This window comes from Coloeus monedula (genome assembly GCF_965178545.1).
Source record: "Coloeus monedula genome assembly, chromosome: 4".
Classification (NCBI taxonomy): Eukaryota; Metazoa; Chordata; class Aves; order Passeriformes; family Corvidae; genus Coloeus; species Coloeus monedula.
The window spans coordinates 20,952,099-20,969,140 of NC_138784.1; positions in this window are offsets into that span (position 1 = coordinate 20,952,099).

Below are 17,042 nucleotides of genomic sequence, written 5' to 3' on the forward strand. Positions count from 1 at the left end.
CATCCAAGGAGCATCTAGAGCCGAAGGCACATGCCAAGATGCCTTTTAGCTTTGCCTCCCCTGCCCATTTCTGCAAAACCAGGGAAGCAGCAGGGCCGGGCTGCTGTCTCCCTGCTAGCCCAATGTGCCACAGGCTCAGCCTCAAATCCTCACGCATCCCTGAGAAGAGGATTCCTTAGCCAAGGAATCTGCCTGACAGTTGAAGGCGATGGGGACATTTCTAAAAGACCTCCACTCTCTCTCCCTTTGCTTTCCTCACTCCATTCCAATTTCCAGAGCCTTGCACAGACGCCTATTTAGCCATATATTCTCTGCACAAAATAAAAGTAACGCTGTCTGCTCATTAGCTGGGAGTTGTTAGGGGGAAAAAAAAGAAGGAAAAAAGGGCTGTCTGAACAGGGCTGAATAGCTATAACCTTAATGGGTTGTCAGAAGTCTGCAGGCAGCAGGGTGAGGGGAGCCAATCCCCCTCTAGTCTTTTGTCCTAGACATTGTTTAGGATCAGTGGTAGCTCATTAGGTCGGGACAGTAATATTCCTAACGATTCTGTGGGGCTGAGGCCTCAGAATGTGTCTTCAGCTGTTTTCCTGATGTCAATCTGATTCATGGAGAGGCATTTATCTCGACAGAGATCTTTGGTGGAAAGCGTTATTTACCTTTCATACCCTGATTACTAACCTTTGACAAAAGTTGCAGCTGGAAGGGGAAAAGGGGGAAGTCGAGAGTCCTGTTGGCATAAACTGAGGTGTGTTATAGTGAAAGGCAAGCTGGAAAAGCCAAGTAGATGGGGCCTTGGCCTACAATTTGACCTTACAGCTTGCCTCCTTGTATTTCGGATTCCATCGGTAAAGTAAGGGTAATCACCCATTTTGTGTTCTGGTAGTGGTGGAGAAGAAAACACTGGAGTGTGAGGTTTCCAGGCAATGGGCCAGAGAAGTAGCTAAATTAATACCTTTTCTGTATTCAGGCATCCTAGAAGGGCTGGGATTTTTTTGTTAGTCGTTTGCTTTTACTGGTTCCTAACAAAAACAAAAACCAAAACCCAACTGAATTAAACTGTAAATCAGAATGGATTTTTCAGTTGTGTATGATTTCTCTTACATCCTATACTTATTTTCAGCCTAGAAACATGAATCTGCTGAGGCAGGGAGCAAAGTTAAACTCCCACTTTCCCTCAGGCATTTCTGCAGGCATGGGGCTGAAGCAGATGCTGTTCACTGACACAGGCCAAATCCCCCTCATTGGTCATTTGTGTTGTCCAACAGCATCACAAATCCAAAATGACATATTATTAAAATGATGAAATTAAAGAACAACTGATCACATGGCAGATTTCCTTGTGATTAGGCAACACATTACATATCCATTTGCCAGTCCTGCCAAACACAGAGAGCAAAGTACATTGTCATTCTCTACCCTCTCCAAGACTTTGCTTCTTGTATTTAAGGCCTGGGGTTTTCTAAGGAAACTCTCAAAGCTCCGTGCAGCTGCCCTACATCCCTATTAAAAAACAGCCAAACTAACAAGTAATGATGAAATTATTTCCTTATTTATTTTGTGTTAGAAAACAGAGTGGACAATGAACTGCTCTCTGAAACAAAGGGGCAAGAACTACTCGTCCCTTTCACTCCAGTAAGAGGAGGGTAAGTATGCAAAGGTCAGTGTACAGACACTGAAAGGTTCAAACCAAGAGCACGAGGCAATGGAAACAACATCCCCACATCCTCAGTGAGTGCAAAGCAGCTGCCTCTGTGGTGCTCCAGAGCTGGCCAGAGCTGGAGCAGCTGCCGTGGGCATCCCGTGAGCCAAAATAGCCCCCAGTGGCTCTGTCACATTCCCTATGCTAAGACCCTGGGGAAGGATTTGGTACCCCATAGGACACCATCAAAACACATGGACAGACACAGAGAAAAAGGCTTTGGGCTTCTCCACAGAGGCTTAGCTGTGATTTGGGTAACTCCAATACCTGGGGTGAGTTGCAAAGGAACATTGTGAATGATGAGGTCTCCACAAAGAACCCTCCCACCACCCCAATGAGGGATGGAATTTCAGACCCACATTTTTATATTCTTCCTGTGGGAAGCATTATTCAGCTGCCAATGAAAAGCCTGCTGGGCTAAATGTTATTCTTCACAGGTTACCTACTTTTGAGAGAGCATGAGCAGCAAGAGGTATCTGCCACCAGCAGACCATGACAGAGTGAGCAGGTCATGCCTCTTGAATAGATCCAGAATGGTTTTCTAGGTGATGAGCAGCAAAAGAAATGCTGCCCAGAAATGAAGCAATGGGATATATCTCATCATTTGCAAGACAGCTTTTGCCCATCAATTTTACTGGTTTCTCTCTTACCAGAAATATTAAATATCAATTTCCATTCCTGGGCTACAACTGGCAGAGGTGTCTGTGCCCATATTCACATGAATGAATCAAGCTTGGCAGGCTGTAGCAAAAAGGGTATTTTTCGTAGCAAGCTATTAAATAACCAGCAGCATTGTTATTATATGACAGAAATACTACAATAACTAATGGGACACATCCTGCTCTCTACCAGAACCAAGCAGAGAAAAAAAACAATCAGCAGAATCACTCAAAGGTTTCTGAAATATTTCAATCTCTTTTAAGATGGTCTCTGTGTGGTATTTCTAGCAGGGGAAGTAAAGGGATATGAAGACAATACTAACTCATACAGTGTTCCCTGGTCCGTACTGATTTTTCTATCTTGTGAGAGGCTTAATAACTGCAGGCCTGTAAGGCACTTTTGAGAGTTGCACTGAGATTCTGACTGCGTGTAATGATGTCAAATGATATAATTCTTAAATTTTATTGTAAAAAGAGACTTGTGAGGCACTGGGTCGGGTTGCCCGAAGAAGTTGTGGATGCTACATCCCTGACAGTATCCAAGGCCAGGATGAATGGACCTTGGAGCAACTTGGTCTAGTGGGAGGTATCCCTGCTCATGGTGGGGGGGCTGGAACTAAGTGATCCTTCAGGTCCCTTCCAGCCCAACCCATTCTGTAGTTCTGTGATTCCATGATGCACCTAACGCGTAATGACACCCGGGGCCCATCTGCGCACACTTATACCCCACTCACGCCCACACCCGTGCGCACACACGAGAGCACAGACCCGCGCACGCCTCCCGCACGGGGCAGCACCACGGACAGCGCCCGCCGCCCGCCCGCGCCCGGCCCGGCCCGGCCCGCTCCGGCAGCCAGCCCGGAGCGCCCGCTCACCGCGGGGCTGGCAGCCGTGCTTGGCAAGCACGGAAACTCTTCTGGGAGCCAAACCACGCTGGAAACGCTTCCAGTTCCCAGCAAAATGCGCGAGACCAAATCCCTGCCGGGTCCCTTTGGTTTCAAAGGGGCTATTTTTAGAATCACCTGGTTTAAACACTGAGGAAACATGCCTACCTGGAAAACATTCCTACGGCTGAGCACATCAAGAAAAGCTTCCAGGCTGCACCTCAGGACAGCAAAGGCACAGACATTTTGCCTGCGATGGCCTTGTGTTCTCAGGTACATGTCTAATACTTTTTATGCAGCATGGTGATACAAGCCATAGCAACATTGCACCCCCTCATGCTCCAGCATGAACCCACAAAATAGCTTCTCCCTTAGCCAGTGAAGACTTCAGAAGTGATCGCCTGGTTGAGATGACATTCCTAGCTTAGAGGTGAATGTGGCTGTGGTTCTTGCTGAACATGTAATGGTTAAAGCACGCTTGACCTTACTGGGACACAACAGCTGGAGTTCACCAGGCTTAGTGCTCACTACTTGGGCACAAAAGAGGCTGCTTCAGCAGCAAGACTGAATGAGCTGAGCCTGCTGGCAATGTTTAGAAAAGCAGATTCATAGATGGATGACATACAGTCTATGTGTAGAAATTAACACCATGACTGGCAGGCAGGTCTGAGGGACATCAGCACCCTGAGAGTGACTGGCTGTGGGCTGTGCAAATTCTGCATGGGTCTAGATGTACTGCAGAGTTCACAGAGCTCAGGTGAAAAGTGTAATCTAGCATCTTCAGCATCAACTACTCAATATCTTTTTTGATCAACTATACAGACACTACTTTCTATATCAACTCCCCCTTACGTGACACCAGAAGAAACAGATTTTGGGTGCTATACAGCAGTATTCACCCAGCCAAGCCCTGAGCTTTGTAGAACCAGGGATGTGGGACTAAAACCAGTTAAACTGTGATTCTCAGGTACCATGTGTGGCCATTTCTCTAGGATTTTTAGAATACATCTAACAGAAAGGGTATACTGAGTTTCTGTGAATGTGCTGTGCAGAGCATGGATTTTGTCCAACGACCATGAGACCCTTCAGAGTGCTCTGTGGTGTTCAGCCATCCATAAACACCGCCAGAATCTCTTGAATTAGCAATGTTTATGAGAAATAAGGGTGTAGATGTGCCAGATACAACCCCTTCACAGCTGTAACAGATCTGACACTTTAAATGAGCACCAGGTGGGAGAAAGAAAGCTTTGCATTCACACTTTTACAGCAAGTGACCTGTCCATTCCCCAAATCAGTTTGAAGCTGGGGCAGAGCCCAGCAGAGCACAGTGCCCAGGGGGCTCCGTGGGAGAGCATGCTGCCATGCAGACACACTTGCAGCAGGATGAGCAGCTTTATCAGCCTGACACACACACAGGCTTTTCCTCCCAGCCAGGAGAATTCGCCTGGGCTCAGCTCAGCTCTCTGTCAACACATGCACAGCCTTGAACTAGCAAATTCAGAGCCAACAGGGTGTCTTTTCACTGAGCTCCCTCACAATGCAGCCATGATCTCTCTCACCCTGTCTGAGGCTCAGCCAAGCATGCAGAGAAAAAGACCCTCCACTATCCCTCCCCTTCGTGCTTTCTGGTTGTTCTGTGAGGTATGATGGGAGACAGGGAAAGAAACCCCTGTCATTTATTACCAATCCAAACTTCTTTGGTTTATTTGTAATCATCCTCCATGACAAACACAGTACCAGATACTGTGTACCATGCTGTAACAAAGTACTGGCTTTATTACTGTATTTTTATTTTCAGCCTTGTGGCTGTCAAACAGCATTTGGGTCTAATTCATGGCATCACCACAGAGGCTGAATGCAGGCAATACAGAGCTGGGCAGCAAGTGATGCAGCACGTGCTTAAAAAGCCCAAGCTGGCCTTTGCTCAGAGAGGAAGCAAGTTTGCAGTAGCCCAAAACCTTAAACAGCTTATCCCCTCCTCCCTGCTGCAGCACAGGAGGCAATAGTTCAGTAAGGACTCCAGCCCCTGCCTGCTGATGCAGAGATGCTTTGGACTAGTACAAGGTTAGGATGTTCAGCAGAAACCTAAGAAACTGAAGAGGAAGATCTCTGATCTGAGTTCTCAGAGAGGAGAATTGAACACACATCTTCCAAAGACAGAGGACCAGGTGCACGAACATAGTTGGAGGTGAGCACCACTTTGCTCTGGTGGGTAGCTGGTTAGTGATGCAGACTCTGACGTCCCAGAATGAATACAGATCCTAGGCAGCCTGGAAAACAGGGCACCTAGTTACAGTTTGAACCTCCTGGCTGGGACTAAACAACCTGAATATTACAGCCTGAAGAGTGGAAAACCCTTCAACAATGTGAGCCAATCTATTCCTACCTAGATAATCCTGTGGCAATTAAAACACCATAATCAAAAACCCTCTTAAGGGAGGGTGGGTTGTGATTTGTAGAGCTCATTGAAAGGAAAAGAGTGAGATGAAGAAGTATGAAGGCCTTAAAGGACAAATTATCATCTCCCAGCCTAAATCATTGGTCAAGAAACTTTCCACAAAAAGAATAAACATAGAAAAGCATTTTCAAAATAAGTGTGGAAAAAAGGCAAATGTCCAGTAATGTATTAGGAATATTTTTCCCCAAAGTAATATATGAAGTGGCTGCATACAAGAGAGGAAATGCAATTTTAGGTAGAGCTGTCTGAAATGAATCTGACAAGAGAACAAGATAAAATTGCCTGTTTATACTGTACGAAAAGATGTTCGCCACTCTAGCTGTGATGGTTGTGTCAGATGTGTGCTTGCCCTATTCCCACATGGATTCATGGTGGCTGCACAGAGCCAGGCAAATGTGAGAGTGCTGGTGGCAGCTCCTCCAAACTCCCACCTGGCCAAGACCCATCACACACCTGCCCAGATATGTGGTCTGTCAGACCTGGAGAAGGTTCACGTGGACACCCTCATGAAGCAGTGTGGACCTAACCTTGTGTCCACCACAGCACGTTCCAGAGCTTCCCACTGATTCTGACCATCACAGGGCCATGCCCTGAAACACGTCAGCAACTAAAACACAGTATCCCCTCTGGCTGCTCTGTATCACGAGACATGTGTGCACACACCAGGGAAGAAAAGGAAAATCTTGTCCTTGATTTTAAATAGCCACAAGGGTATAGATCACAGCAGCAGCAGCCAGCTAACAGGCTCTCTCAACTAGGAAAAAAGCAGTCTTTTCCCAGGCAGAAATATCAACATGGTTTTTTTTCTTTCAGCTGTTGAATCAATAAATCCTTTCAGACTAGGACAATTAGCCTCTGAAATAACTAATTCTTCAAGGGAGAAAAGGGACAGACTCTTTCTCTTTGCTGAGGTAAGTGCTGCAAAGGTAGGCTTTTTCTTGCAGGCTTACCACTTATTAAGAAATTATGTCCTTTCCCCTTGATGCTGGAGGCTGAAGCTGAATCCATCTTTTTTGCTTAGTTGTTCCATGCCAGTTTAGAAAGCTTTATTTGTCCAAGCAAAGTTTCTCTGTCACCGCAATTCACCTGAAGAGATACTTCTTCAATGGTGACCCATCACTATGGGGCAAAAATTCCAACTCTAATTCTTGAAAAAGACTGATTTCTGTAGCGCTGAAAGAGAAATTGAGAAACCACATATTTTGGGGCGTAGCAAAACATTCAAGAAACAAGTGGGAAATCATTGTTCAGCTTGTTTTTAGGAAGCATATAGAACAGTCTTTAGTGAAATAAATGACCAATGCTTGCTGAAAATTAATCTTAAAATTTTCATGAGCTGTTTTCAGCACTGTTACCAAGTTTTGGTATTTTCTTTTCTCAGAAACGTAGACTTCTTTTCTCTCTGTCTCTCTCTCTCATTTTCTTAAAAAAATTATAGCTTTTTTAGTAAAGAAAATCAGTGAATTTTGAATTCAAAACCATTCTGACAGTCAAGGATGCTGTCCATCTCCTCCAAACAGAAATTGTGTCTTCACTCTGATGCTCCCATCCCTCCCAACACTCACTTTACCACAGGAAACCTTCTCTTTTTGCAGTTTCTCTTGGCTTAGATCAGTCTCTAAGAAGGAGAAGATCCTTTCTGCCCCATCCCTTGTAGTGCTGGCTCTTTCCTGTGTGAGATCACTTTGAGTAATTGATTTCTAAAAAGCCTGTGCCTGTATTTGCACTGTAAACACACACACTGCATCAGAAATCTCCTTTCAGTACATTCTGCTAAGCTTAAACAAAATTCTTGATTTTGGAAACACTAGACAGGCCGTTGTAAATCACCACCTTTGAAGGCATAAGTCAATGCCTTCCTTTTGCTAAGTACACTTGTAAAAGTGCACACGGACATTTTCCAGAACTTTGAACAATTCATTCTACCAGTTAGACGAAAAATGGTTTGCATACACCTGTATGGAAAGTGATATCTAATCTTTTATGTTTGCCATTGGAGAGTGCTCAGGTCAATCAACATGCAATAGAAGGTAGTGGTAACTCTTATTTTTTATTTAATTTTACAGTCAAGGTTAAGTATTTGTTTTTGAAAGATTGGAGGAGTTGGTTGGCAGTGCCAGGGAATCGGACTCTTTTTATCTTTAGCATGCTTGTTATGAGGAGGAGGCAGGTGCAAAGCAAGCTTTCTAACACCGTCAGCAGCAATAATCCCCACCTGAGCACTGCCTGGCCACCTGCTCTCCAGGCACAGAGATAACCCAAGCTCTAAGTTCGTGCACTTCTAAGTCTTCGCTAAGTAAAGACTCATAAAAGACTCAAATTACGGTAACATCAGTGGGTATGACAATATATCAATATTTGATCCCTGACAGTGATTTCTTCCGGATTCATCCCAAGGCGTGCAGCCCAGTCTGAAAGGGCCTAACCCAATATAATGCACCTGTGGTTTATGGAGAGCCTGTTCAAAGCCTTGCTGAAGATGGCATCTAACTTCCTGATAACACTCATGCCACCAGCCACCCAGCTTGTTCTTACAGCCAAGGCATCCTCAAAGCTACTGAATGCTGAGCTTGTCTTTCAGTCAGTAGTTAAAATCCATAAGCTTCTCATGCAGGGACTGGCCTTCAATTTACAGTGGGATTTATCATTTTTATGGGAAATTACTTTCTCCCTGCTTAGTGACACACCCATCCTAAAACACAGTGTGAGGTGGCTGCCAAGAGGCGCAGCAGACAGGAGAAAGCAGAGATGTGCAGAAGCAAGTTTTTTAGCAGGTAATGCAACTTCTCTATGTAGGGTAAAAAAAAGAAAAGAAAAGACAGATGAGGCTTGGCTTCATTTTTCTGTTATCTAAATAGATTCATTTATAGTCTGTAAATTACAACTGTCTGCAGGCAAACATTCCTTACTCCCCAGTCCTGATACAACCACGTTCCTTCCCACAGATTGAACTACCAGGTTTTACTCTCCTGAGAGATTTTAAAGCTGCATTTTACAGAGGTGCCACAAAATACACCAAGGAAACCAACTGCAGCAAGGAAGCCCTGCAGAAATAGAGCTTAACCTGCCGGTTTGCTTATTCCCTTCACAAAAATATGCTACATGCCATTGAAAGACCTGCCAGCTAAAAATCCTTATTTACATTACTCTCCTGCAGGGCAGACATCCGTGGGCTAAGGGGAGGTGGCAATAGGAGAGCAGTTCTGGAGTCTGAGCTCAGCTGAGAGGATTGGAGGAAGATGTGTGAAGTAAAAAATACTCACTAAAACCCTCGTTAGCACATAATTAAGAAGCAGAGAAAGTTATTTGAGGCTGATTTTATGACTATGACAGGGGAAAATAAAGGCATTGACTTGCCCAAGTTTGCAAGGAACAAACTTGTCCCTTGGACATGATAAAAATGAGACAGTAAATGAACTGGTCATTGCTGACTCCTTACATGGACCCAGCTCAACAAACCCACTGTAAAAATCTAGCCCAAACCATCAAATTTTCCCTCATCCACTCCTCTCAGGAAACTGCTAAAATTCACAGCCTACTCTCTGAACTGCAGGTGAAGCAGGGAGTTACCAGTACCACCTTTCACAATGCTGTCGGCTTCTTTGATATGGCTCTCTGGGATGAGCTGCAGGTCTCATTATCACCACAGTGCACACAGATAGGGAATGGAGAGGTTGGACGAAATAGGGATAAAAATGGAGGGGAGAAAATTAAGCTACCTGGTGAAAATTAATGACAAGTATGTACTGCTGGTGAAAGATGGACTAGCATGAAATTGTGAAGGTTTCTAGTACTCTTTCACTGGAGATTATCCAAAAATATTTTAAACTTTTAAATGTTTTGGGTTTTTTTTAATCAAAGCATTATTTATTCTACCCCACTCTTTCAAGCAATGGGGAAAAATAAAATAAATTCAAAAATTAAAGCCAAAGAAATCAGCAACTCTTCTGCTAACAAGGTTAGCAGACCTTTTGATGCTACTATCCTCACTACCTATAAGCCCTTCAAACCTCACAAAAATTTTAAAAATATCTTAACAAATCCACTTGAAAAGCACCATTAAGAAAACAAAGTCATGGTCTCACATATTCTAGGACCTCTAGAAACTATAATTTGTGAACACTGTAAATGTTGTTGGTCACCATACCGCATGTCTCCCGCCTATTGACATTGTGTGTTCCATTTGTCAGAGCTTGTCTTTCATTCTGTTCATATGTGATACCTTTCCAAAACAAGTGCTGCCAATGGATGACTGAGGATATGCAGGCAATAAGAGTACAGAAAACTGCAGCAACACTGTAACTTTCATTGTTCCTTAAGGTGAAACAAGGCCAAGGATATTTTAGCATATTCAGGAAGAAGAAGAAAAAGAAAACAGCGTGCAGAGAACCATTCTATGCTCAGTAGAAGTACAGTTACTTCATGCTGGATTTATCTCAGCACAACATAACAGCTTTCCACAAAGTGGTTTAGATGGAATTCCCAGGTGACTTGTTGTGTATTTAAATACTGCCTGCCTGAGATTTAAATAAACAGCTTTTATATTAATTAGAAACAAATCCTCTCAATTGGAAGGTATTAACTGTTTCTAAATTGCACACACAACACTTACTCAGACTTTGATTCAGTTACATGCTTTTAACTTGCCAGCCACTCGTAGTCTAATATGCTATAACCACAGTTTACAGCAGTGCAATAAAATATTGATTCAACTGTTTTAACCTTTCATCGATCGGCATAACACGTAATTAAGTCCTAGGAGCAAGCGAGCAGCTCATTGCTAGCACACCAGCCTAGGTACATATTTACAGCCTAAGCCCAGCAGAATTGTTTGATGCATGTCTTGCAGTAATACACATGCCAATTATCTCTTTGCTGGCTTCTGATTGCAGTTTAATCAAAGACACTCCACACCGCGCAAGTAGGACCTGAACATGGACCGCCAGGCTCTTCACTGACCGAGTGCATTGATTTCACCAGCTGAGAACCTGACTCAGATGCTTTGTACTACACTGATTGCACAACCCCTGTAAAAGGGCCTGTGGCTTCTAGAAAACACAGGAGTTTTTAGTTCCACCTGATACTGGGAATGCGAACTCCCTCTAAAGGCAGAACAAAGCTCCCTCCTTAAATTCATTGGGTTATTTAGTAGCTCTAAAGTTTTTAGAGCCTCAGAATCATCCCTCTCCCTAAGGTAACCACCTTGTCTGGCTCCCAGGAACAATGTTCTGCTTTTCTCAACTTTGACCCCATTAGGTAAATCCATGTGGATTTTTTTTCTGGCTGACTAGCTGAAAAAAAGATGTTTTTTCTCTTGGTTTACCTCACACCATTCAAAAAAACTAAGCAGATTCTCAAAATGTTTATGATCAGATTGAATAGGCCAAATTAATCCTTTGTGCTTGCAGCCTGTTTTTCGTTAATTAGTGGAAACCCAACCTGACAATACTCAATATCACAGTTTCCAGACTAAGAGTGCATTGCTGAGATAAATGGAGTAGAAGGAAGATGTCAGTCCCTGGCATTATCATCCTCCTGTACAATAGCATTTTGTTTGTTGGAATATATATGATAGTGGCAGATAATTTTTTTTTTCAGAGCCTAGGACATTTCAATAAATTCATGTAAATAAAATATACAGACAAAGAAAAATTGTGGTTATACAGCTCTTATACAGCTCTTTTGGAAATCTCCATAATCTTGTACAAATCTCCTCTCTTTTGGGTACCCTCACAGACATGTTGAACTCTGCTCCAGCCAGCGGTGAGAGGTAAAGATGACCATGGTGAGAATATTACTTTTTCTAGATATTGTCCTTTTTGAACTGAACGCACTGGCAAGACATTTTAGAATTCTTTAAAATGGCTCCAGAAAAAAAGACTTTCAAGTGAGGAGCAGGTATTAAAAAACCCCCAACTCAATAAACAAACAAAAGAATCCAACAAAACAAAGCTAAAGTTATCCTGTCTCCTTTGTAACCTTCCTCCCTTGCTATGGAAGAGTGAAAGTTTTTCTTGAAAGCCAAACCCCTGTGGGTTTGCAGATTATTCCCTGCACACAGTGATCAAAGAGCAGGCTGTGGTTCTGAGCAGACCACAGAAATGATGGCCAGAGGCCTTGGACTGTCAGCAAGGCTGACACGCTGCCCCGGCAGTGCTGCACAACAGCACCTCCATCACTTCCAGCCACTGGGACACCTGACTTTTTGTGCCACACAAGGCAGTCTGACAGCCAGCACTTTTCTCATCCTTTTTATTCCCTTGAAACTGGAAAATAAGCTGCAGTTTCTCTTTTGCAAGGATCCATTTCTCCATTAGTCATAGTTTCCTGGGCTTTCACATTACTTCTGGACAGAGTTTTACTCACTGTTGTGACAAGTGCTGCGCTCTGTACCCCACACATATTCCTGTCGTACAGCACTTTTATAAAGCACAATGTACCTGAATTTTTTACTAAGGGGTTCATCCCAGCCCACTTGACCAATAGTCATCTCTATTTAAGGAAAATTCTCCATGCTCTAAATGGGTCATTTTGTAGTCAATGTGTCTGAACTTCAATTACAAATTAAATGTTTAACAGATGCAAGGGGGTTGCCTCTGGAACAGAGTCTTTACTCTCTTAGTTTTTTTGATGAGTCCTATGAACACACTAATCCAAAATCTAGGCAAGTTCTATGGCCAGACCCCATTGTTAATGGAAAACTGGAATCATCCATGCAGAACCACTGATTTGTGTCCCCTAGCAGTCTGGCTTATATTAAATGAGATTAAATAGTGGGTTTTAAAGCTATTGCAGAAAACACTAAGAATGACTTTCTCAGGCTGACAACAAACTCCATTTTGCTGACATCCTTCTCAGTGGAACATTCTTGAAAGACATGGTGCCCCACAAGAGGTCAAAGGAATGAGGTGCTGTCCCAGCAGGCCAGCAGGAGACTTGGATCTGCATTTTCTTCACCTCTCCACAGATCCTCTGCCAGTAACAGTACAGCTGAGATTAGGTTTCAGGCTTTCTGAATCTTTCTGGTAAGAAAGATTCATCTGGCTGTTTCTCTTCTAGCCAAGCAGACAAGTTCAAAAAATTGAGACCTGGAGCCAGCTTAATCATGCATTGCTTCCTAGGGAACAGGGCTAAAAAGGAGGAATACAAAAGAGCCTCACCATATCCATACCCATGCATCAAACTCCAGGCAAAGCAGCGAGGCAGAAATACTTTGATTGGCAAGCTTTGCTGTCAGCCATATCTAATGAAAGAATGTCTTATCTTGGACACCTCTGCTGATCCCAGCTACTGCATTATCACACAGGAGGTACAAATTTTCTAGCAGAGCTTGACCTTCAGGAACATGAAATATTCACCCACTAGAAACTGTCCTGAGAACCATATAACTAGACTTACCCTGCATTTTCAAATTAAATACTTTCTTGTTAGGCAATACAGATCCTGTCAACAAAACTGAGTTTACTGTTTGTTTTTTTTTTTTTACTAAGAACAGGAAACAAGAATTTGTTTAGATAATGCCAAAACATTTTGTTTCAGTAAAGTTGTTCCAAAACATAAAGTGCTATTTATTCAAATGTATACATATTCAAATGTATAGAAATGAAAAAGTAACTCAAAGGGAATTGATTCCTGATTTCTGAGATCCTCTAAACCTAGATGTGATCTCAGATGTCCCCTCTTGGCTACATTATGACACAAAGTGAGATAACAACGTTTAGTTACTGTCATCAAGTCAATACCACTGCTTTAAATTCAGATAGAATCTGAATCAGATTTAAACTCACATAGAATCAAATCTGATTGACCACAAAGCATACTGTGTGTGTTATCTCAGGGCTCTTTCTGGGACAGGAAAGTGCCAGTCCTTCACAGCCCTGGCTGGAGGACTCAGAGCATGTCAGCTGAAGGAGTAGGATCAAAACGACAATCAGAAGGGTGACGGGTCTTGCTGGGATGACAGGCAGGGCGTGCATGGGGAGTGAGCACATACATGTGTACTCTGTTGCCCCTAAACTCCCTGCTGGCCCTTTTCTTGTGAGCCAGCGGGGCACCAAGCCCGCTGAGAGGACTGACTTGTGCAATTTCAATGCCCTTTAGTGATGCACAAGAACAGAGCCGACAGGAAAACAGAGGAGATGGGGCATCGCAAGGCTGCTGTTTATTTGCACAGCCGCAAAGCCCACGATCTGCCCATGATCCAGGGACCATGATTTGCACAAGATTCAGGCACCAGCAATTGCAGATATTTATACTGATAATTCTTTGTAGCAAATATTCTGAGGAGATCTCCTTTCAGAGATTGCTACATTCTAATAATGAAACAAAGCAATAGATGCCTTCAAAGTCTCGCTTAGAATCGCAGAAATCCCATTTGTAGGCATTAGTCAGGGGGAACATCAATACGTCATCCCAAGCCTGTCCTACCCGCCTATTATTCTTACACATCTTTGGGGGGACCAAAGTGGTAGTCAGCAGCCTATAGTTACCCAGAGGTTTACCTCAAAAGCAGTCAGTAAGCTAAAATATGCCCCTGTTCTCAGTGACAGACAGCAGACAAAGGTAACACAGAAATCTGAGATGGGCTACTTTCCTCAGTGACCCAAATTCTTGCTTCCTTCCTTGACCCAAAGTATTGCTTTCTTCCACCACAAAATGTTCCTGAAGCTACCACGTGAGAAAGAGGGCAGAATACCCAAATGTCCCATTCTCTCCCTCCCCAAATTATTCTAGATATCCATATCCAAATCCTCAGCAGCTTTGTTTGTGGTAACTAACTGTAAATACTGAAATGCATCTCTTGATACATTTCATACTCAAAGGTGGCACCAAAAACTTTCTCCAAGTTTAGTCTTGCGAAGTAACGCTGCAAAAGTACATCATTATTTTCTGAAGAGATTAAGAAATATCCATGTGGCTCTAACAAATAAATCAACACAAATACAGACAAAAAAGGTGACATCATGTGCTTCTCCTCTCTCTTTCTGGATACACATGTGGAACATTCAAAAAGGAGTCCCAGCTTGCAACACCCAGTTTGCAAAGGGAGTTCTTGGGAAGCAAATTTCAGGGTCCATACTCTTCTTATGAGTCACTTTATCCACTGCAAAACTATTGCAATGAAAAGATTTTTTTTTTTTTTTTTTTTTTTTTTTTTGAGGTAAAGCACAATTAAAATGACCTCCTTTGCTTAAGTTAAAACAGGAGTGAAATGAAGAATCTGACCCATTCCTCTAATTTTACAGGCTCAATAGTAATCTAGCTATGCTATTCACTTAGAGAAACCATTAATTTTGCTATGTGACTGAAACTAGAAGGCTTCAGCTTTCTTTCTCTCATTTTCCTCCCCTCTTTTTGCTCTTTGTCTATGCACCTGTTTGCACCACTTTACCATCCCATCTGAAAAACTTTGAGTAATCCTCTGGCACTAACCCTGGTGTGATAATACTTCTGTTATTCAGCAGCATAATTACAAAGGACAACACAGATAAAACAAGTCTTTCACTTCTGCTGTGAATATGCCAGTTTTGCCAGTCTTCAAGGTGAATGATTTCTAAAACCTTCTGTATTTAATGTTAATCTAAATTCTCCACACAATGAAATTTCCAGCACTTTAGGGAAAAATGGTTACTTTTGATATATCAAAGTGAATGCTAATGGTCGAAACTTTTACAGCAGCTTCTTTAGCACCAACCTCTTCCCCAAAACACTTTATCAACCTTGAACGGATCTGCTGAGAGACAGTTCAGTATTAGATTTTGCTTTGACAAGGGGAAGCTACAGCAGAGGGAAGCGTAATGCTGGAATCAGGCAGCAGACCAGTGACATAGGCAGAAATAATTCCTTTCGCTGCTGCATCATAACCCTTTGGACCTTTGTAATATCACCAAAAATTATGAATTGGGTGGTGTTTGTTTTCTTTTGGTTTTTGGGACAACTTTAACTAACTTATCTTCCACCTACAAGAAAGTTTGCTACCCAGTTAAAAGCTCAGCAAGACAATTAAATCTTGCCTAGTTCCCTAGCTCCTATTAGGGATAGGGAAAGTCAACGTCTTCACATCCCTTTTTCCCTCCTGCTTTGTCCCTCAACAGGGAAGGTGAAACTGCATTATTCTGTGTTTTCTGAGCAGGTTTGGATAATTTGGGCTGGAATCCAGGGAGAAGAGTCCTGGTGGCTTGGGTCTCTCCTCATGGATTTCAAACTGGTGGCTACTCTTGTTAAACCCCCAGATGCATTTTCCTGAAGGTCTTATGTAGGTTCAAGGGGTGAAACGTGACTCAAGAAGAAACCTCACTCCAACAGGCAACAGGGAGCACATGGAGAGCTATAAAACAAGATAAATTACCCTGTACTCTCTTTTCCATAGCCTAAACAAATCATCTAAGTTTAGAACCAGTTTTTCTCCCCCACAGATAGACAAATATTACTCCCTTGTGCTCCTCACGCATGCTGTATTTTTATCAGACTGCTGAGCTGTTTGGGGCCAGACAGCTGTTCTAGAGCCATGCTTAGCTCTGGGCCCACATCTGGGCATGGTGATGATAGAGTGATAGCAGCAACAAATTTAACAGGTAAGAGGAATTACAAGTAAGTACCCATCCGCCATGAATCTTTAAAATATTTGTGATTGTTTTTTCTGGAACATTTGCTCAGTCAGAGAGAGTCCCCAAGGACAGGGCTTGCCAGACAGGAGCCAGTCTAGCCCAGCCTCCTGTGATCTCTAAGAGAGAAGAATAAAGTTATTGATCAGTGCCTAGAAGAAAGTCAACCACGTTTTGTGGTCCAAGTCAGCAGGGAGAGCTTCGGGTACTCTCAAGGTCATCTCCAAACTAGTGGATTTTACCTTGGCCCCCAGGGAACTGAATAAGGCCTAAGGAGAAGAAGGACATCTTCAGCTGGTTCTTCACAGGCTTCTCAACAACCTATTTAGCCAAACTAGGAAAATTGTCACACAGGAGCAATAATTGGCCACAATGTCAGCAAAAGGTAAGCTAAAACAGAGGGAAACATTAACCTCTCCATCCACGAGGGTTTTGCTCCTCACAGGCTGTTCCAGCATCTCCAATTGCTCTGTGACAACATCCAGCCTAAATCAAACCATGTGTGATGGGGAACAGATCTCCATATAGTCTTTCTAGCACTTGCAGAAAAGCAGTGATCGTTTCCAAATCCTGTCATTTTCCACTCAAGGAAACCACGGGATTGAGAAGTTGTTTCAATGTCTGAATCAAACCAGAAACTATCTAGGTTTGCAGCTTATTGTCCATGAAAACTTGAAATGCATAAAAAACATTATCCCAAATAGAGCACAAATAGCCTGTGTATATATCAATTCCATG